Source organism: Tiliqua scincoides, chromosome 10 (genome assembly GCF_035046505.1).
Source record: "Tiliqua scincoides isolate rTilSci1 chromosome 10, rTilSci1.hap2, whole genome shotgun sequence".
NCBI lineage: Eukaryota > Metazoa > Chordata > Lepidosauria > Squamata > Scincidae > Tiliqua > Tiliqua scincoides.
The window spans coordinates 11,279,893-11,303,341 of record NC_089830.1 but is presented as its reverse complement, the minus strand read 5'-3'; the positions used below and the strand labels follow the sequence as shown (position 1 = coordinate 11,303,341).

Sequence of the window (23,449 nt, the reverse complement as noted above, 5' to 3'; positions counted from 1 at the left end):
GGCAAAATGGAAAAGGGAAACCAATGCGGGGCAGGTGGGGGTGAAGGGAGAGGAAGGCAGGGGGCGGAGGGAAGCAGCCTGCCCTCCCAACACAGGTGCCTCCTGTCACCCCCTTTGCCACTTTCACCCAGAGGAGCCGCAGCAGATGGCTGAAAGAGCCACATGCGGCTCATGCGGTGCCACCAGGGTCCAGCCCTTGCTTTCTGTGGTTTGGGGTCTAATCTTGTTTTCAGGGGAGGGGGGCAGGGAATTGTCTGCAGCTTAGACTAAGTGGCTCAGTTAAAAAGAAAACACACATGCCACCGCCCTGTCCTTATTATTTTATACTCAAGTTTGTTACCATTTTCCTTGCATAGTTTGGGGGATTTAGAACACAAGCCATTTCGAATATCCCTCCCCATACACAGAACCACCTCCACCAGGGCTACAGGATTCATCTGTCTACAGCAGTGGTATTAGAGCTTTTTGTGTGTGTGAGATGACCCCCATCAATAAATAAATAAAGCGTGAGAAGCGGGGCCCACTGCAGCTCCTGCCCCCTCCTGGGGCCCGATCCACCCACCCCAACCCCCGCCTGCCCCACTTCCCCTTCCCTCTTGTGTCTTCACAACGACCCTATGAGGTGGCAACCTCAGCAGGGTCCACCTTAGGAGCTGTGGGGCAAGACAGCGAGAAGAGGCTGTGCAGGATTAGATCTTTGAGAAGGCACTGCCATTATTGGATCGGATCCAAGTCCTCTCAGACAGGCTTTGAAAGGCTGCCATGACCTCCCCAAATGAGGCTTTGCGACCCCATTGGGGTTACGACCCACAAGTTGGTCTGTAGGATTCACCGCTTTCTGGACACTGCTGGGGTTACGGCAATATGGTCAGAGAAAGCCGAACTTCTCCCTCCCGCTGAACAGGCCTTGCCGAGGCCGAAGCAAACATGCCATATGGATGCTTCCACACACACACCCCCCAGGAGGGGCTGTAACTTGGTACAGTCCTTGCTTTGGCATCTTTAGGTAGGGTTCTGAAATCCTGGCTGCCAGGCTGCGTGGATCCAAGTTGCTCTCTGTAGTCTGTTTTAGTGGAAAGCAAAGCATGACCGGTGTGTGATTCTCCAGAAACGTGGGGTGTTTCCCATCATCTCCGATTCCTTCAGCTGCCAGAAGTCAAGGATGGCATTGCTGCCCCCTCCCCGCCCCACCGCGCACACTTCTTCTGGGTTTGGCGACAAGCCCAGCCTTCCTCCATCTCAGCACAGCCAGCTGGTGCTGTGATGCACTCAGCAGCCTGAATCACCTGGAGAGGACAGAGGGATGAGGGGGGAAAAAAGAGAGACAAACCTTTTCCCTTGTCTTCCTCTCTGTGCCTCCATCCCAGGGCCTGTGCCATCATTAGGCCAACTAGGCGGCCGCCTAAGGTGCAGACCCCAAAGAGGCGCAGTGGTGACTTTTGAGGGGCACCGTTGAATGCAGATTAGTATTTTTAACCCATGAAAAAACTGTTACCCTGCACATGCCTGATCTCATCTGATCTTGGAAGCTAAGCAGGGTCAGGCCTGGTTAGTACTTGGATGGGAGACCGCCTGGGAATACCGGGTGCTGTCGGCTTATACCATAGTCTTTCGAGACTGAAGGTGGCCAACCAAAAAACCAAAAACTGCAACTGACAATTTATATTTTTTAAAATTTCATTTTTATTTTTTCCATGAGACGTCTGTTTATGAAAATTGAAACTGGCAATATTTGGGAGGGGAGGGGTGCAAGTAGGTAGCTTTGCCTAGGGGGCAAAATAGCCTGGCACCCGCCCTGCTACACCCCCAGCCCCCCAACATCTCTGCTCCTTTGCTTCTCCAGGGTTACATTCCTCCCTTGCTTTCCTGGCAGTCTCCTTCTGCAAGAGGCTGGCTTGGGGTAGCCACGATCCCCTGTCCACCCTTCCTTCCACCTTGCCTTGTTTTATTCCTGCAGCATTTCCCATTTATGAGATTCTGTGGTGTGTGTGTGTGTGTGTGTGTGTGTGTGTGTGGGGGGGGGGGGGCGGGGGGGGTCAAACAGGTGGAGGCTTCCTCTCCCCTCCATCTCATCTCGCTAAGTGCTGTGCAGGGGGGAGCAGGAGAGGGGATTAGTTCCGCTGCCAATTAACCACTTCCCTGCCACTCCAGTTTCCATTTCCCAGCTCCCCCTTTGCCATCATTCCCCACCTCCCCTCCCATGTAGAAGATTCTGGGGCAGGTAGCAGTTGGGGAGGCTGCTCAACCCTCTTTGTTCCCCCCTTTTTATCAGGATGTCTGACCACGCTCCACCCTGGCCTGGAGGGAGGTCAACCTGCAGCCAAACTCCAACAGCTGTTTAATGGCTCCGAGCAGCGGCTTAGCCAGAGGCTCCAACTTAATCCGGGCCTGGCTTCTCCATTGTCCTCCCCCCTTACTCTGATGCACCCCCGCCCATGCCATTTTTCCCAGTCCAATGGGAAAGTGCGGCCCCCCCACGGGCATTGCACATGCCCCCCCCTGCTCTTGTTCTCTGTCCCCTCTTCTCCCACCTTGTGTTTTCAGGCTGGATAAGGGATTCCTCATTTCCAGCCATTTTTGCCCCCTGGCACTAGCAGGATTCTGACAGCCTTAGTTCAATCCCAGAAGAACCAAGACTGCAGGGGAAGTGGGAGTGGCATGAACCCTGGCAATTCTGCCAGCCTGATCCACAGCCGTCCTGGGCCTCTCCTGTCTCCCTCCCCGCCTCCCGCCATTGGGTGCCGCTACTGCAGCCACCACCCTCTCAACTCATTCTCCAACCACCTTGTCTCTTCTCAGCCCCTGCTCTGGCTGGTTCTCATCTTTGGCCTTGAGCCACCCCTGGCGCTGCCACTGCTGGTTTCTCAAGCTCTGGACTCCCATTAGTGCCCTTGCCTTCAAATGCTCTGCCTAGCACCAGCGGGAGTTCCTTTCTGCATTCTGGGTGCTTCCTGGTCTGTGGCCCTTGGAGCAGCAGCATCGCCAAAAGGGGCAGGGGGCTGCACTATCCTGGGTACCACGCCTTGAGTCAGAGGCCTCCGAAAGCCACTCCCAGTTTTCAGTAAAAAAAGACACCCCCTCAAGGCGTGGTACCTTCCTGCCCCCGTAGGTGCACCACTGATATAGGGGATGCTAAAATTTGGAAGGGGCATGGGTTGCAATGGGGGCATGGCGGTGTGAAGACTTTTTGTGCCCCTGGGTGCCTTAGCTACACCACCGGCATCGAGAGCTCCTTTTTGCTGTTCTTTTGGCCAGGCTGGATGAAGTCATGAAAACCATTTTGATTCCAGAGCTGGGCAGTGGCATTGCAGGGGCCACAGACCGGGACCCCTTGGCAGGGTGGGAATCAGGAGTCTGGGACAGTACCTGCTTCTCAGCCCTGATGCTGGCAGGTTGAGCTGCTCACTGCCAGATGTGGAGGCCCCATCTGGACTTGCCCTGAGGGTGACGTCCTGAGAAGAGGCAGAGATGCGCTGAGACACTGGGACTCATTAAGATGGGAGGGACAGATCCAAGATGAGAGGGGTGCTGGGAAAGGAACAGAGGGGAAGGCCGGAGAGGGGAGGGAGAGGAAGTAGAAGGTGAAGCAGGGTGGGGGGGAGAAAAGGAGGTACCCAGCCAGTGGGAGTGGGCCCAAGCCGAGCAATGGCTAAGGGAGGGGCTGGTGATGCAGTGTTCATTTCCATCTGGGAGCTGGTCTCCATGGCAACAGAGAAGTTCTGGCAACTCCGTGGGGAGTGGTTACCACAGCAACAACATCCCTGCCCACCAAGTGATGGCGGTGCAGACAAAGGGAGGGGGAAGGTCGAGGTGGAGATTTGGGTTGGCAGGGGAGCAACAGCAGGAGAGGCCTCTTCATCCTTGCTCTTGCCAGGCATCGGACTCTCCTGGCACTGCAAACACACCCACGTGTGCCAGGGAGCGCAACAGGAGGGATGAGCGGTTTTTGAAAGGTGCTGGTCTCTTTCCCCTCCCTTTGGTGTGTTGCAGGGGACGGGAGCGGCACTCAGGCCAGCGCTCGGGGACCCCCAGGTGGCCCTGTTCTGTGGGAAGCTGGTCTTGCATCTCAGTGTCCAGATGGGGCACTGAGAGCCCCATGCCTTTGGGACCCACACTTGTTTCTGCACCAGGGAGGAGATCCGCAGCTACTGCCAAGAGGTACATCAGCCCCACACACCCAGCTGGACTCCCAGAGCTCACTCAGACCCTCTTCCCCTCGTCCCTTTTCAAATCCTGCTCCCCGAACCTTTGCCTCCACCTGCACACCTGGCCTTGTCTCCTCTTGCTGCTGCTATTAGGATGATGACGATGATGATGAGGAATACTGCTTTTCAACAGTTAGTAGCAAAATAAATCAAGAAATGGTTTCCTGTCACCAAAGGGCTCACCGTCTTAAAAAAATACAGAAGAGACACCAGCAATAGCCACTGGAGAAGATGCCATGCTGGGGTGAAGAGGGACAGTTGCTCTCCCCCGGCTAAATAGAAGAGGACACCCCTTTGAAAGCTGCCTCTTTGCCCAGTTAGCAGGGGTTAACTGTTCTGACTTGGCCCTAAGGTTCCACCAGCACGGAATCCCCACTTTGTCCCTCTCGTCCCAACAAGGGCTATTTCTCTCTCTTCTTCCCATGTGTGCCATTGGATCTGTTCAATCTCCGTGGGTTCAAAACAAGGGTCTGATGGTACTGATATAGCTGAATATAGGTGCCCCCCTGAAGCTTAGCAGGTGGGGTAACCTGGGTGAGGGACCAACTGGAAACCCCACATCCACTGGGCTGAGCACCTTGAAGGAAAGACAAGCTGCAGCGGACCCAGTTGTAAAATAAAGAAGCACAGTTGATCTGTGGCATGGTTCTCGTTTTGCAAGCCTGTTGGAATGCCACAGTGGTCCACATTATGAGATTGGGACAACTGGGCTATACAAGACTTGCTGGCATACAAATCTTGGGTCAGGTGTTCCCTCGTTCGGGGTGCGCACTTCCAGTCTCACATGCATTGATATGAACCCCCTCCAAGCATGCAAACATCTCCAGCTGTTGCCACCTGGTTACACACACACACACACACACACAGAGTAGTGATGCTTTGGTGTACTATTCCTGCACAAGGGAAAACCACTCCCCCTTTATTCACAACCCACGTGTTACACCCTTCTCACAGCCCGTGCTCATTCCCATGAGTGTCAGACCAGCACATGAGCATTACTGAGCATTACCATATGAGCATTACTGGCAGTGCCACCCCTTCTTGGGGCACATACTCTCTGCAAGGCACATCAGAGCCTGCTCATCAGCCGTTTGTCCTAAGGCAGGGTCCTCGGTCTGGGTGGCCTTGATCCTTTTTCTCCTGCTCCTGTTGATCGCACCCATTTAGCTGCACTCTCTGAGGTGTCTCGCTGTCTTTGCACAGTTCAGTGCTCTCCTTGAGCACGCAACTCTCTTACCCCACAAATGCCTACGTATTATATGCGCATGCTGAGTGCTTCCTTTAGGAATCCCGTTCATGGATACCCCTAATATTTCACTTTAATCCCACCCTCCCACCAAGTAGCTCCCTAAATAACTCCAAGTAGCAATACGTAGCTTCACAGCAATCATGTGAAGTGGGGTATGACTTAAAGTAGCCTGAGGTCACCCAGTGAGTTTCATCACTGTGCGGGGATTGGAATCCAGATCTCCCCTGGTCCTGGTCTGACACCACACCGGTGAGTTGCTTCTCATTCTGGAAGTCCAGTCGACCTCATTCGATAGTGCTGAGCCCGATGTGTAGCCTGCAGGAGCCAGAGTTACTTCCGTCTCTGAAACGGAGCAGGTCTGGACTTGTCCAGTTTCTGACTGGTAAACTATTTAGGGCAGTGGTTTTCAACCTTTTTCATCGAATGGCACACAAACATGTGCTAACATTTCAAGGCGCACCATTGATTTTTGGACAATTGACAAGGCACACCATGCTGTTGGATGGAGGCTCACATCACCCCGTGGCCATACCAATAAATGCCCCTTCCCCAAGTGTACCTGCAAGAACATTCGTAGCACACCAGTGTTGAAAATCCAGCATGAAAATCACTGATTTAGGTGATCTGGGTATGCGGCTCTGAGTCTCTTTGGAGCAAGGAAGGTCAGCGTACAAATGCAACCTTGTTCCTTGTCACGCGCAGTGGAAAGGGACAAGAGAGGGTTAAGGGACAGGGAGCCATTAGTTATTTGATTTTTTTTCCTGTAAACTGCTTTGTGAACTTTTTGTTGAAAAGTGGTATATAAATACTGTTAATAATAATACTAATACTAATACTAATACTAATACTAATAATAATAATAATAATAATAATAATAATAATAATAATAATAATAATAATTAAGGGGTACCCATTTGACCCCTCCCCATTCCTCAATTTCCTGCTGTGATGATTATCCTCTTTTCCATCAGGTGTATGCTGAGTTGCAAATCACTAAAGCCGTGGAGGGGACCCAGCCAGTCACAATTGACAACTGGGGCAAGAAGGGGAGGCCCAACTGCAAGGGTCATCAGCACACTGTAGTGCCCTGTCGATGCCTGGGTAGGTGCCTCTGATGCAGAATGGACCCCTTGTGTTCCAGGGGACAGTGAAATCTGGATTCTTATTCCCTGCCCACTCTGTGGGATCCTTAGTCTCTCAGTTTGTAAAATGGACATGAAGATGAACTTTGGTGCTATGCAGATAAAGGTAGTTACTTTCAGGGTGCTGCAAGTGTTTGTGCCTTATGGGGCAATTCTACACATCCCTTATGGGGCAATTCTGCATGTTTTTGACTCTGACGGAAGTCCTGCTGAGTTCAGTGAGGTTCACTTCTAAGTATGGAGGCATAGGGTTGCAGCCTGAAAGTGCAAGACTGCCCATATTAACTCAGAAGTGAGCCCTACTTTGCCCAGGGGGGTTTGCTCTGGTTGCATGTGTGTAGGAGTGCAGATTGAGGCTGCAATAGTAACCACACTTTCCTGAGAGTAAGTCCCATTGAACAAAATAGAACTTACTTCTGAGTAGACCCGTTTAGGATTGTGCCCTAAGTCCCTTTAATGTGGACAGCTGTGAAATCACTTCTGGGGAGTATTTCTGATGTCTAGGGCTTCTCTTGCAAAATGGTTGTATATTACCTGTTGACAAATTGGTACTGATGGATGTGTGCCATCTTACATTATATTCTGGATGGTGCAATTTCTTATGGGGCAATTTTACACGTGCCTTACGGATCAATTCTACACATCTTTCTAAGGCCTGGGCAGAGACACTCTAGTCTACCACTCTCTTATCTTCCACACTTCTGCTCTGTTCCCCATTTCCTTTTTGAATCTCGAGAGCGGACAAAGATGTTGCAGAGTTGGGTTGATGTGCACCTTGCCCCCCCTTACCAATCCACAACCTGAAGCATCCATCTCAGCTGGCCTCGTGGATGAGCCAGCCCTGTCCTCTGTCACAGGGCCTTGAAGGAGACAACAGCTCTATCTCTTGCTTTATCTCTTCCCCAGTGGGCGAATTTGTGAGCGAAGCCCTCCTTGTGCCCTTCCTGCACCAGGAGAAGACGGACTCCTGCGAGAGCTGCTTGTATTGGCACAGTGTGGCCAAAGAGGTGAGTTGTCTTGATTTTCTTTGTGAAGGACGGTGGGTGTCTACCCATCAAGCAAACTCTGCTGGGGGCGGTGTGTGTGTGTGTGAAGAGCCTCCAAGTCTGTTAAAAGATGCTGAGAGCACAGCACAGATGGCCCTGCCGGCATGGAAGTGATTTCAGCTGACTGAACTCACAGCTTCCTTTGAGTCGGGTGCCAGAAACAGTGGTTTGCTGAGAGTTTCCTGTGAAAAATCCCTGAAAGGTGCCACAATGCTCCATGTGTGCGTGCCTGCCTGACATCAGGAAAGCAACAGCATGTGGTATTAGTGGTGCAATTCCAATGAAGAACATCAGTTTTGATTATTTTTTTTTAAAGTAAGTTTAACGAAGGCTAAGATACCATTGGAACAATGCCTGGAACCTCGAGAGGGAGGGCAGCGCATCAGTGGCACTGGTCAGAAGGGTGGAGGGTCTGTATAGCTCCTTGCCCTTCCCCATTAGTGGCAGAATTCTGCCAGCGAGTTAAAATGTCAAATATAACATGTGCAGATGACACTTTGGGGGCTTGAACCTGGGGCTTTTTGTGTGTAGAGCACACACTAAGTGTACGGTCTTTTTTTCTTGTAGTGCTCAAAGAGATCAAGCATGTGTAAACTATGCAGGCGGAACAATTCAGCACAGTTTGTGTTATGTTGATGCACAGTTGCTTTTTAAATGTGATTTGATTTGTCTTTTGAGCATAGAGTGTGCGCCACCCAGGTGGCCAAAAAGTGTTGCTCTGCGAGGGTTCTGATGTTGTCCTCCAGTTCCTAGGCCTGCAGCAGAGAGCAGCTGGAGCTTCACAGCTATGGGATGCCACTGCCCTGCGGGGCTGACCACTTCCGAGGGGTGGAATATGTCTGCTGCCCCGCTCGTCCTTCGCCGGTCAGAGTGGAGCAATCCACCGAGGCCGGCCCCCCCGAGCCTTGCTCACCTGAGGGAAGAGGCCTTGCACAGGTGAGCATCTGTCTCACTGTTGGGACAGCCCCTTGCAGGGGTTGGCCAGGTACAGGCTACTTCCTGATTTGGAGCTGGGGAGAAGCTTTGCACCTGCTAGGAGAAACACAACCACATTTGCTTGTGTGTAAAAATTTTGCGCTTTGCTCCCCCCGCAGGGAATGGCTCCGAAGGGAGGGGCCACTTGCCCGCTGCACTGAGGCTCCCTGACAGCTGAGTGCTCTGCCCCCCTCCAGCTATGCCACTGGGTACAGGCAGGTGTGCGGAGCCAGCTGCTTGCAGGGACCAGGGCGTGCCACCTTCTGTGACAGACAGAAAGCACCTAGTGACACCAGAACACTCATTCCGACACTGCTGAATTCCAGGGCCTAAATCTGGTTTATACTTCCACATCAGCCATGGTCCTGATTCTGCAGGTATTTGACTGATTGCAAGTTCAAAGCACATACTGTACTCACCAGTTCTTCCCTGCAGTATTCCGGTGGGTGCTTTCCTGTTGGCAAACACAGCCTGGCACAGTGGGACAAGAAGCCCTTGAAGCCTTTTTTACTGTGCTCCCTGAAGACCTGCTGTAAGATGGTCTTGGTGGCAGCACCAACCACTCTGCCTTCCTCATTTACGTCACTGGTTTGAAGCCCTGAATGGGTGAGAGAGAAGGCCAATCAATCAGAGATGCCTGCTGGGCCTTTTTCTTCTTTTAACTACAAAGTCTGTTTTGTTTTCTTATTTGTTTGTGCCTATCTCCATGCACTGAAATCCCCTTTTCTGTCCAACTTTCTCAGTCCATCCCAAGCCACCACTACCCTCTTCTGCAGTAGCTGTAATCGCACCGCTGTGTCCCTGAGCTCTTATACACTCCTTCCTGGAAAGTGGATCCACAAACTAAAGAGCTACTGCAGCAGGCCGGTTGCCTCCTGGATCTGACACCGTGTTAAGGAGTGTCATGTATGCATTCCCTGGCCCGGTGCATATGGCTTGCAGCAGCCAATGCCGCAGCAACCCCAGCATCCCAAGTCCAGGTGAGAAATTTCTGTGGCCCCTCCTTTGGCTGCTGGGCCCCCTTGTTCACTCTGCCTGGGTACAAATTACCCCCTCTCATGGGCACTGTTACCTTGACAGACACCCGCTAGTCATCGCCACGGGACTGCTTCCTCCTCCCTGCCACCCTCTTGCAGTGGATGCAGTGGCTGTCCTAACTCTGTCGCTGTTTCACCATGTTCCTCCGAGCTTCACCGAGATCTTTCCAGACTAGAGGACCACATATTTTGGCAGTCAATAGCAAGCAACCTTCAACTGATCTAATGGAGGGTCAAGCAACTGTTCAATACGGGATTCTCTGATCTCATTCCAATGGAGGCCAGGGAGGAGTTGCAATGAAGGGGCATCCGTTGTATGGTGGGATGAGTCGAAGCTGTTTCTTTCCCTTGCAGACATGCTGATAAATTCCTCCTTGAACCAAGACTCTATTAAGAATACACTCCGCATCCTGAATGCAACTGATGTAGCGCTACCAACCATCTTCAGGAACAACAGCTGCATCCTGGTCAGAGTAAGCCACACAAGGGACAGAGTACTCCTGACCCCATATGAGAGTGAGTGACAGCACAATCCTATCCTTGGGCTGCTCTGCTGGAACTTGTGTTCCAGCAGCACAACCTGACTTATCACACTGCGAAATATAACACTTGAGCACACTGCTGGGTGGCTGCCAGAAACAGTTAGTGGTGCTGACCAGGCAGCAGTGGGTTTCCTATATCCCCCAACAACAGGTCAGCGGGGAGGGCAGGTGTGTGCACGGAAGGGGAGGACTGGGGCATTCCGTGGGAGGGACTGGGGCAGGAGGGGGTGGATCCAGCAGCAATGGTGCATGCTGAATCTAATCCCCCCTTTCAGAAACCTCCCTGCCCCTTTTCCCACCTTGGACATACACCACCAACACAGGTGCTGTATGTCCAAAGACCCATCGCTAGCCCCAGGGCTTATGTGGGGTTAGTTAAAAAAATAAGTAAATGCTTTTTACTTGCCTCCCATAAGAAGATAAGAACAGCCCCACTGAATCAGGCCATAGGCCCATCTAGCGCAGCTTCCTGCAGTGGCGTAGCTAATGAATGTGTAGCCCAGTGCGGAGCTCAAAATGATGCCCTGGAAGTGATTTCACAGCAGGAAGTGATATCAAGCCCAGGCTTTTTTAAAAGTGCAAATTGGGGGGAAACTTGCCTCCTCCCCCAAGGAGCTCATCACCCACTTGATCTGCCATCTCCCCCCATCCAGTGGTATAGCTAAGGCATCTATCTGCTACCTGGAATCAAAGATTTTGTGGCCACCCCTATGACAAAATCAAACTTAATTAAGTAAATACATAAAAAGTTTGCCCCTTATTGGTTCAAGACACTGTGCTGGGGTGATGAGGGACGGTTGTTCTCCCCCTGCTAAATAGAAGAGGAGCACCACTTGAAAAAGTGCCTCTTTACCAGTTAGCAGGAGTAGCTGTATTATGATACATGGAAAAGAGAGCTGACTCATATTCACACCTTACTGGTTCCCTTCTGTATCATAAGAACATCTCATTGGCTCTCAGAAAAATCAGTCTCATAAGTCAGTTTTGAGTTAAAGTTGGTTTTTGTTCTTTAAGGCAGTTGTATTTTCGTTTTCTGGTTAATTGGCCATAACTTTTGATAAAATACAGTTATTCTAATGTGGTTTGTTTAACTGAATTCCGCATTAAATAACCTTTCTAATGATATATAACATGATGGTATTATTCGTATATACAAGATTTGCACAATTTTGGCCACTAGTGTCAAGCTCAGCTTGTTGCCCCCCTAAAGCTTGTTGCCCGGTGTGACTGCTACCCCCTGCACTGCTACCCCACTGGCTTCCTGTATGTCACAGTGGCCCACCAAATGTCTCAGGGAGCACACAAGACAACAAGAGACCTGCATCCCGGTGCCATCCCTTGCATATGGTGTTCTAAGGTAACCCACTTCTAAAATCAGGAGGTTGCACATACACTTCACGGCTTGTAACCCGTGATGGACTTTTCCTCCAGAAATTTGTCCAATCTCCTTTTAAAGGCACCTAGGCCAGATGCCATCACCACATCCCATTTGTCTTCAGGTAGTCCCCACCTACCATAGGATGCAGTGTGCTCCTTTGAGGTGCACCTGCATTGCTGCTGCTGGTGGGTGAAAGGATTGGGGCCTGAGTGTGTGTGTATATGGAGGACATCTAATTCATTCCTAATTCATTCCTCCCTTTGACTCACCATTCATTTTTTTGGCTTTCTATCCCTTTGTTTCTTGTGTCTGGCTCTATAGTTTCTGTCTATTAACCTTTCCACCCCTCCCTGGCTATGCAACATTTTACTAGTAATAATTTAGACCCGTCTCTTGGTCCAAAGGAAAACATATGAGAAAAGCAAGGAGGAAAGGGTGTGAAGCCTTCCATGGTCTGAGGCCTCACTGCGTCCTAAACTTCAGGGTTCTTCCAACCTGGAAAGGAAGAGGAATGGGGCTGAAAGACTGGGGGAAAATGTAGGTGCTTGGAGGTTAAGCCAGTAGTTCTCAACCATTTTAGCCCCATGATCCACCTTCAGCATGGAGCTGAGCAACCCAGATGTTTTGGCGGTGGCGTGATGATGCCATCACATCGCTGCCCAATCATCTGGGTTGCTGAGCTTTTGCATTTTTTTTAAACACAAAAAGCTCACCTGTGGAACATGTTTTTGTCAGCAAGAACACAATGCATCTCAGCCCAGAGGGGGCCAAGCATTCTGCTTTCCGGTCTACAGCCCACTCTGGTCCTTGTCGCGTTGTGTTCTTGCTCATGAAAACATGTTCAATGAGAAAAACACACTCCAGAAGGTGTGCTTTACAAGTAATAAAAAAAACCCACAACAGCTCAGCAAGCTCATGCCATGTTATGCAACCTGCCATAAATCAGTTTGTGACCCACTTGTCGTTGTGACCCACAGTTTGAGAGCCACTGGTTAAGCCAGGCGCAAACACAAGATGTTCAATTGTAGAATGTGTATTATTGCTAACATGGCATGGAAGTGAAGGCAAATAACCTTAACTAACCATTTCCATGCTTTTTTTGGTGCACATAAGCACCTTCATTGTTGGCTTAAACCAGTAGTGCGCAATCTTTAGGAGCCTGCAGACCACTGAGGCAAAAATTAGAATTGTCGTGGACAATGTGGAACCCCCCCCTCCTTCCCACCTCACCCCCTACACACAAAAAATGCACAATCAGAGAGAATGGACCGCCCACAACCACAGCTAATATTTCAGTGCTGGCTGTGGGCGGTCTGATCTCCACCCTCTATGGTGGTCCATGTGGAAATGCTCACTTGGCAACATGGAAGTGATTAAAGGCATGTTGTTGTTTTTTTCCTGAGACTGTGTGGACCACTTCTCAGGGTCTCACGGACCACCTGTGGACCACAGGTTGGGAACCAGAGGTTTAAACCAAAGGTGGTGGTGTTTTATTTTCATCTTAATCATTGTTAAATATTTACAGTCACATGAAAGCATAAGACCCAGTAGTTGAGAGACAGGTTGGAAATAAGAATAAGGGCCCAATCCTCTCCAACTTTCCAGTGCTGATGGAGGCACAATGCAGCCCTGAGGTATGGGAACAAATGTTCCCTTACCTTGAGGTGGCTTCCTTGACTGCTTCCCCACTGCAGGATGCGGCACACACCCCTTTGGTATGCTGCATCAGCACTGAAAAATTGGAGAGGATTGGGCCCTAAGGCAAATTCATGGCTCCTGACAAATGTGACTCAAATGGAACCTTCTCAGTTGATGAAAAGGCTTTTGAACTGATTAACACAGTGGTCCCCAAAATGTGGTTTGGGACCCACTGGTGGGTCATGCCCTGATTTTTGGTGGGTAGCATAAGGATGATGGAAAGATCAGATAACTAATTGCCTCAAGCCCTGAAGCTATTCAAAAATGAATGAGTGAATGAATAAACCTTGATTGGGCATAGATAGAGAAATCATAAAAGCAAACATAATTAGTCCTAATCCCGTTGATCAAAAACGGAGTTAAGATACTAAAATACTAATAAAACATTTACAGTTCAACATAAAATATCAACATTTTTGACAAATTACATTAAGAAGGCTTAGAAATCGCCAAAAGTAAAAATTTAGAAACTCCCTCTAGCACATCTGGTGAGCAGTCATTAGGAGACACTTCAGTTTTGCCTCATCCGAAAGCCCATTCATTTTGCCAAGAAGTGATGTAAGTGTGGCGGGATCTAGTGTGCCAAGGACAATAAAAAAGAATGTGTATGAATGATTTAACATTTCCCAAATTACAAGGGCAGAGGCGTTCTTTATAGGGTATTTGCCTATATCTGCCTTCTGTGACCTTGGATGGAAACACATTGAATCTTGCCAAGGAGATTGCACGACGTTCAGAAGGGTTGATCAGAATACTCAGATAAGGAGCCATTTGCCCATACTTTAGCGGGATAGAGAAATTAAGAGGGGAGCAAATTCTAGAAGCAAGTTCAAGAGGTTTTGTGCCTCAATGTCTAGCATTCTTTGCTTCACGCTTTGATAAACTGCAGGGAATGGATAGAAACTTAAAAAATCCAAAGAAAAACCAATGGATTCGATTTTTGATTTAATTGGGCTCTACCATTTAGAAGAACCAGACTCAGATAGCATTTTGGATAGGAGACTGCCTGCTTTCACGTTATAATGGAATTGGAGCCAATAGCGTATGGTTAAAAGCCATGCTCTTGATACTAAGAGCGATTGTCCGGTCTCCAAACATAATGCAGAGTATGGTATAGATTTAGGTAAACCCAGGATAGCCCTCAAAAATTTAGCTTGGATACTCTCAAGGGTGTGATTTATAGCACTAATCCAGATAGGGCACCCGTACAGGAGCTGTGCCGATACCGTGGCATTAAATACCTTGAGAGCAGCTGATATATAACAATTGCCCTGACTAAAAAAGAATCGATTGGTGCTCTGCAAAGTGACACGGGCCAAGTTGGTAAGCAATTTTCGATGAGTACCCCAGCAAAGATTGTAGTGGAAGTGAATTCTAAGATATTGAAAGCTTTTGACCTGTTCCAGTTTCTCCCCTCCAACAGACCAAGTGCCTGGGCTCCATGATTTTGAAAAGACCATAACTTTGGTTTTCTGAGAGTTCAATTCGAGTTTGTTGCACTTCAGATAGTCAGAAGTTGTATTTAAAAGTCGCTTAAGTCCACTAGGTGTACAGGAAACTAGCACTGCATCATCTGCATAAAGCAATGCTGGAATATGCATTGAACCTAGTTTGGAAAAATGTCCATCTATCTGAAGCAAAATGGGGGTAAAATCGTGTAGAAAAAGATGAAAAAGAGTGGGTGCTAAAATGCACCCCTGTTTCACTCCCCTTTTGACCTGAATTTGGGGGGTCAATTTCCCCAGATGTCAATTTAATTTGGCAGGTGGTGCCTGTATAAAGTTTCTGAATATGAGATAGAAGTCCAGGGTCTATATTGAGTTGAACTAGTTTGTCCCATAGCAGCGATCTATTAACAGAGTCAAAGGCTCCTTTAAGATCCAGAAAAGCAACATATAAGTTTTGATTTTTTAAGCCTTGTGTACTTGTCAATCAAATGAGCTAAAACAGCACAGTGATCAATTGGTGAAGATCCTTTTCCAAATCCTATCTGATTCCACCCTGGAAGGCCCAGATCTTCCATCCAGGATAGCAGCTTGTTTAAAAGATGTTTTGCATCAAGTTTTGCCCCCACTGCTAAAAGGCTTATAGGTCTAAAATGGGAGGGATCAGGATGGTCGCCTTTTTTGTAAATAGGCACTATAATAGCATTTGTCCATTCAGCTGGTATTATACCTGTTTGGTCCACCACTGTGAATAATGAGGATAGAATAGGGGCCCACCATTCGGGGTCCACTTTCAGGATCTCTGACAATACCAAATCTGGCCCAGGAGCTTTCCCTTGTTTACTTTGAGAGACTAGCTCTCTCATTTCTTCAGGGGATACAGGAGGCCATGGGGTGGTTGCTGAAGGATTTAAAGTCAAAGATGCTCAGCCACTTTCACCCTCTTGGCAATAGAAGGTGGAGAACAAGCGGCACCACTCGTGTGGGGAGATGACCATCTGAGAGCGAGGTGCAGTTTTCTGAGCAGAATTGGTGATTATACCCCAAAATGGCTTAGAATTTTTATGTTCTATGGCGGCTAGTAGTTTATACCACAAGCGGGAAGCATCATTATGTGGCTTTTCTTGGATCAGTTGTTGCAGCTGCTTCTTTAGAATAAAAGATGTATCGGGAATTTGAATATCCCCTGAATAGCGGTACTGCTGGTAAATGGATCTAATCTGATTTTGGAGATCCATACAATCCCTATCAAACCAAGGGGATATTGTTTGGGATCCCTCCCCTGTAGCACCTTTAGCAGAGGGTATACTAGTGTAGGAGACTAAAGTGGATGAAACCCTAGAGATTAATAACTCATATATCTGAATTAGTTCTATCGGATCTGACTCATTTAAAAGTTGGATTCTATAGCTCTTGTATGGCTCCGTGTAGAGCAGTTTGCTCATTTTCTGATTAATTGTAGTATTCCACATGATTTTAGGCCTAATTTCATATTCATTTTCAAGCTCTATATCAGGGGTAGAGTACTGGAAAGAACCTAAATCTAGCTTGAGTATTAAAGGAAAATGCACTCATTCTTAAATAATCAACCAAAAAATCAATAACATTGACCTTAAGGTGGAACCAAGAAATAATCTATAACACTGGAACCAATGGCTGAAGCAGAAGTGAATTCACCTGAATTGGGGAAATCTACAAGGCCATTTAAACATATTGTATTAAAATTGAGACAGAATCTGGCCAAATAGAGGCCAGCTGCATTCGTTTTATTATCTTTGGAAAATCTCTCTAAAGAAAATAAATCAAGGAGAGATGAATCAGGATTGAAGTTTGCAGCAGTACTGAGCAACGGCTCTGAATTTCCAAGCCTGGCGTTGAAATCCCCACCAATAAGCCAATGGCATGAAGGAAATTCCATGTCTAACTCCTTGACAATTTTAGAGAAGGTGCTCCAATTCTGGGATAATAATTGGCTGTTCAAGCCAGGAGGAAGATAAACCTTTACAATTATTATTAAGCTTGACTGCATGACATAATTTGCTAGTTGTCTTGGTGACCACCAGTTCTGAAATGAGGTGGGAAGAGACAAAAATTGTCATCCCCGCTTGCAAACGCCCCTTGGAGCTTATTCTATAAGCTGGAATGTTGTAGGAATTAAAACCTTGAAGGTGTAAAGGAATTTGAGACCAGGTTTCCTGCAAAAGGATTACGTGAAAATCACATAAATATCTCTGGAAAGTCTCATCGTTAACTTTGCTACGCCATCCCGCAATATTCCAAGAAAGAAGTTTTAAATATGTCCTTGATGTGAGATCATGTATTGCAGATGTAAGTCAATCTCCCATCAGATTGACTTACATCTGCAATACCTATTCAAAAATCAAATAGCTGCTAATTGACCTGCAAAGAGCTCAGCTTCTGCAGTCTGCAAGGTAGCTGCTAACTCTTTTTTTCTGGGCATTATTGCTTGTAAATAAATACATATTTTTTTTCTAGATCGCCTTTCATTTAAAGTCTGTTAAAGCTAGGTGGGTCCCAATAGAGTGTTATATTAAGAAGTGGGTCATGGTGCTGAAATGTTTGGGAATCTTCTGGATTTGATCATTGTTGTACATTGGACTGTTTATGTTTTACGTTCGGTTGTATGTTCTGAACTTGTAAGCTGCTTTGGACATTTTCTTTCACTAAAAGCCCAAGACCATTTTCCATGGAAAAGTGGAGTATAAATAGTTGAATAAACCAGGCAAGATTTGACGCTCAGAGATGTTGCATTGTTTCAGGTCTTTGGTGCATTCCTGACTCCTGAAGAACTCTTGGAAGCCGTGGCCTTCCTATCTGGAGCTGCCCAGAACTCCTTTGAGGTGTTTGATATATATTGCTTGCTCCGTCAACTCCTCAAGCAGTTTGGCGGCAAGGTAGTGAAGGTAAGGAACTGCAAAGATATTATTAGTATAGAAATTTATACCCCACCTTTCCCATGCTGAAGCAATTACCCAAGAGGACTTACAAAGCTCCATAATAAAATACAAAGTATCATAACAGGTCAGCAGGAAAAACATCCAACAAAGCATTAAAAACATGTTAACAGTAAGCAGTGAAACACAAAACGAAGAAACAAAGTAAGACCTGACACATATTATTGAGCCGTTGGGAGAACAAATAAATCCAGAGAGACAGTCTGGATAGCAAAGAAGGATCTTGGTTTTGAACTGGATCTCTTGGAGTTGTAAATCAATCCCATGCCATTGGGATCCTTGCGCCAGATCCTTAGCATGTTTTGAAGGATATATTTTTGAGCATATCATGCCAGTACTAACCAAAGGACTTTGAAAGACTGTATGTCAGGTGAGTGGCCTTAGAGGTGAAAATATAAACCCCCCTCCCCCCCCTCAAGTTTAGCTCGGTGTTCCTGAATTCTAAGTTCTGCAATAACCCCAAGTTTCAGCATGGAACAGATGTCAGGTACCAATCCTAATATATCTGTCATCTCCAAAAGATACGTATGCAAGAGAGGCAAACCATAAGATACTATGGGTTTGTGTGAAATCCGTGGCTTAAATCAGTGGTTCTCAGACTTTTTTAGAACTGGGATCTGTTTTTTTAGAATGACAATCTGTCAGGGCTCACCAGAATTGATGTCATTGACCAGGAAGTAATGTCATGGCTGGAAGTGAGATCATCAGACAGGACAATTTAACACCCCTCACATGACAAAGTCATATCAAATTAATTAAGGGTGCAATCCTAACCCACTTTCCAGCAGTGACATAAGGGCAATGCAGCTGCGAGGTAAGGGAACAAACATTGCCTTACTTTGAGGAGGCCTCAGTGATTGCGACCCAACTGCAGGATGCAGCACATGTCCCGTTGACAAAGCTATGCCAGTGCTGGACAGTTGGTTAGGATTTGAGCCTAAATATATTAAAATGTTGCAATAAGTATAAGTTTAAAAAGTCATTTAAACTAAAGAAGAACCCTCCTAACTCCCCCAAGCAATTGATGATCTGTTTCAAAAAAATTCCCCAAATATCCCAAAGGCTGCAATTCTGTCTGCGCTTACCCAGGAGTAAGCCCTATTGACTATCAATGTGAAAAGCATTTACATAGTATCCTGTTGAAAGTACAGATCCATAACATTTCCCTGAATGTTTCCCTAAATGCAGTCACACACTCTTCTCTCATAGGGAAGAGAGAGATGGAGAGGGAGTTTGGCATGAAGGAGAGAGGACTGCTCTTCTTGTTCCTCTTCTCACTCCATCTCCTTCTTTGTTTTCAAATCCAGGCATTGGGAGGAGAAAAAGGTTTAGTAAAGGTTTTTTAGCAATTGCCTTGGGCAGCAAATCGGTGGGCAGAACCCAACAAATGGAGTTGGGTTCCCCCCCTCCCACAGGGTGACCAGGTATCTTCTTTTTCCAGGACATATCCTCTTTTTAACCTCGTGTCCTGGAAAAGAACTTTAATGTCCTCCTTTTCCCTGTGAGTGGGCCCCTGCAGGCAGCACAGAACTGTCTTGTAATTAATGTTATATATAATAAATTATAAGTAATAGAGTTTTGAATTTAAGAAGTAATATTGTTTTATGATTTTGCCCTAAGTGTTTAAATTAACCACATGAAATCAATACATGAATGTTCATAGCTTTTAATGTGTCATGTCCTACATTTTTCTTCGAATTCCTATATTTTGGGGTGCCTGATCCTCTTTTTGCCTTTATGACATCTGGTCACCCTCCCCTGTCCACCAGTCTGCTGCCAGAGGAATTCATCTCACCTGGCCTCATGGATGTTGCCCTGCCTAGGACGGCAACAGCCTCTGAGACATTTTGCTTCTGGGTACCTTAGCAGTGGCCCTTTGCTTTCCTGACAGGTTGAGACATTGCTGGAACACTTCTTTGAAAAGTGTAAAACGGAAAGGAGGGGTGAAAGCAACATTCCATTCGTAGGTTTTGGCGTGCTTGCGAGTGAGAACGTGGTCCAAGTGGTGAACTTTCTCCTCCAGCATCCTTTCAGGTATCTATTTATTTAAAGCATTTCTCCCTCACTGTTAGTATTTATAAAAAGCCACCCAAAGCAGCTATAGGGGATTTCAGCTTGTACTGCCTTGGATGGCCCATTGGGGATCTATGGGGCTTACAGTAGTGCCTAAGGGCCCAATCCTATCCAACTTTCCAGCACTGGTGTAGCCACAATGCAGCCCCAAGTTAAGGGAACAAATGTTCCCATACCTTGAGGAGGCCTTTGTGACTGCGTCCCCACCACAGCATGCAGCGCATGCCCTGTTTGCACGGCTGCACCAGTACTGGAAAGTTGGATAGGATTGGGCCCTAAGTATCATGTCTCTGCACCCAGGACAAACTTAAAGCAGGGTTCCCCACCACCCTCTCTGCCTGCCTACCAGAATGAAGAATACTCTCTGTTCTGGAGCATCTCTACAGGTGTCCGGTCACATCTAGTTCATGGTTTAGTTTCCTAATATTTCAAACTTGATTTGTATTAGGAGCCAGAAATTGTAGCCTTGTATGCACATAGACCAGCGTTCCTCAATGTTCATCCCACACTGTACATGATCCACCTATTGCATGATCCACCTATTGGAAGTACCAGCAGAAGTGATTGCCAGTTACTTCTGGGTTGAGAGGCCAGATGCCACATGACAAACACCAATCAGGAAGAGGCTCAGGGTGAACAGGAGGGCTTTTTAGAGTAGGTGAAAAGCCTGCTGCTCACTGAGCCAAGCCTCCTACTGAAGTTGGTCACATCAGTTCATTTGTCTTGCTGCCAGAAGCAGATGCCTGGGGGTCCCACAAGTACCATCAGACACAACCTCAAGTATCGCTGGTGGTGCACATAGCATTGGTTGAGAAACACAGACATAGGGCGCAATCCTCACCTCTTATGTCAGTACTTTCCAGCACTGGCATAGCGGTGCCAATGGAACATGTGCTGCAACCTGCAGTTGGGTGTCACTCATGGAGGCCTCCTCAAAGTAAGGGAATGTTTGTTCCCTTACCTCGGAGCTGCATGGCCCTTAGTGCTGGAAAGCACTGACATAAGGGGTTAGCATTGCACCCATAGGCTCATTATGTATGTGCATGCTTCTGTGCCTGGCTGAGATTTATTGGCAGTTCTGTGGGCACTGGAGACCTGTACAGACATTTTATTTTATTTTATTTTTATTGCTTAAACAGAACCCCCCCAAAAATAGCATTACATGGATACATGCTTATGAGTTCCATACTTAAAAAAAAAGGGGGGGGGGAAATGTATATTTATACACACACACATATACAAAGTATCTGCATATCAACACTTCATGCAGCTTAGGTTATTATAGCAAGTAATGGCCTCCAGATATCCTCAAATATATACAGTGGCGTAGCTAGGTCACTTGACACCTGGGGCCCATAAATTTTTGTCTCCTCATGCAACATAATTATTTAATTTTTAATTAATTATATTAATTCTTTCACATTTTTATACCACCCTTCCTCTAAGCAGCTCAGGATGGTGTGTGTGGTTCCTCCCTTTATTTTGTCCTCACAACAACCCTGTGAGGTAGGTGAGACTGAGAGATAGTAATAGTCATGACATGAAGTGAATAATAATAATGGCCAGAAAATTAATGCAGTGAATATTTCCCCACAAGCAATAGATGAAATTCTGCATCAAATGGTCTCATGATGGTAGTATTCCTAACATGATGGCATTATTCCTAAAAGCCACGCTTTCCAGAATTTTGGTCACTAGTGTGTCAACCCCCCCTCCCCCAGATGTCTTATTGGCCTGTTTTGAATTAAGGCAGTGGTTCTCTCATGTTTAACACTGGGACCCACTTTTTAGAATGACAATATCCGGGACCCACCGGAAGTGATGTCAGGAAAAATTCCTGGTCCTGATCAGTAAGTTGATGTAAAAATTGCCCTATCAGTCCAGCTACTCCATCAAAAAGATTCCCTATTGTCCCCAAAATGCCCAGCTCACAATATTGAAATACCCACAAGGCCCAAATGCTCTGACTAAAAGCCCCTCTCTGACCCTTGTCCAAGAATGATACCAGCCAGCATCTAATATCCCTCTCAGAAAACAAGCTGGCTGCAGTATGGGCCCCAAGGATGAACAGAAAGCCATAAACAATGGCAAGAAACAAATCAGGATGAAAGGGTTAGGGTAAAAGGGATGTTGATAGTGTACCAGATCCTCTGTAATGGATAGGTCTGTAAACAAAGTGTTGTTGCGCGTCGAATTGCCCTTCTCAAATCAACATCCTGAACTGATAAGAAATGCCAAATGTTGTTCTTTTGCCTGTTGGTCTGTTAATTTTCCCATGGATGTTCTCCTCTCTTTGAGTGCTCTTGTACCCCTCCCCTATCTAGAATACCCTATAAAACCTGCATCATTGTAGTTTTTTGGGGTCCTCCACCTGTGTGTGTGGGGGTCTCGTTTGCAAACGAGTAAACGTTTACTTTTGTCAGAAGTCCTCTGAATTCTCCTGTCTGTTGTTTGCCGCTCCAAAAATCCGAACTAACAGTGTGCCCATTTGGCATCACTATTAATCTTTAAAGTTGGATTCACTGTGCAGGCATAACTCATTGACTGCCATATGTTCTGCATCATGTATGGGAAAGCCCCTAGCTCAGTGATAAGGCACGCGCTTTGTACATAGAATGACTTGGGTTCAATCCCTGGCATCTGCTGGTAGGGCTGGAAAGCGGGTTTGACCCCTCTCTGAAACTCTGAAGAGCCATCGCCAGTCAGAATAGGCAATGCTAAGTGAGATGGTATCAGGCAGTTTTGCACTCTCTCTGGGATTCCAGTGTTCATGATTATTACAGTTCTTCTTGCTGAGTTACTGCTCCCTGTGGGTACATCTGACATGTAGGAATGCCAGAAGAAAGTAAGGAATCCTGGGGCTTGTAGTTTGCCAAAGAGCATGCTACATAGGGCGGCACCAAGGCTGACTCCAGGTTGGAGGGGGCCATCAGTAAGGTAGGCAGATGTTGCCACACCTGGTCCAAGGGACCTAACTGTCTGTTTTTCAATTCACAGCGCTTGTCAGGAGCACTGGCCGGTGGTGTTTGCCTTTGCAGATACAACCCTGCTCCTTGAAGCCCTGCTGTATGAGATGCGGGGAAAGCCAGAAGAGCAGACAAGTGTGGTAAGAGCTGTGCTGCGGAACTGTGTCACGATTCCCTTCTCCCGGTAGCGTATGAGTATATCCTGCAGTTTCACGCAAGGAGAGAGAAGCCACGGGAGTTGGTACTGAGGGCAAAATCTACACACCAAAATTCACCCTGAAGAATATCAACTTCTTCAATATCAATGAATGTTAATATCCACAACAATCCAGAATATGATTTCAGGGTTTGAACCACAAGTGTGAATGACTGTCCCTTGTGCATGATGTGCTCTCCTTTTGTCAGGAAGGAAGGAGAGAATTGATTTCTGTTGGAGGGACTGAGAGGCTTAGTCAGCTCCTTGTGCTCTTGAACTGGTATACTCTAGCACAGGGATTTTCAACCAGTGCGCCATGGCACATTGGTGTGCTGCTAGTGGTTCACAGGGGTGCTGCAGGAGTTTGGGAGAGGGTCATTTATCAGTAGGGTCATTGGGGTGTGCAAACCCCCCACCTGTAGTGCAATGTGCCTTGTTAATTGTCCAAAAATCGATGGTGCGCCTTGACAATTTGAGCACCTTGTCAGTGTACCGTGAAATGAAAAGGGCTGAAAATCTCTG

At 47.1% G+C, this 23,449-nt stretch overlaps 1 pseudogene; it reads left to right on the top strand.

Annotated features, from left to right (window-relative positions):
- The first annotated feature begins 1,475 nt into the window (after window positions 1-1,475).
- Window positions 1,476-1,597, top strand: LOC136661942 (5S ribosomal RNA; annotated as a pseudogene).
- Window positions 1,598-23,449: the final 21,852 nt, after the last annotated feature.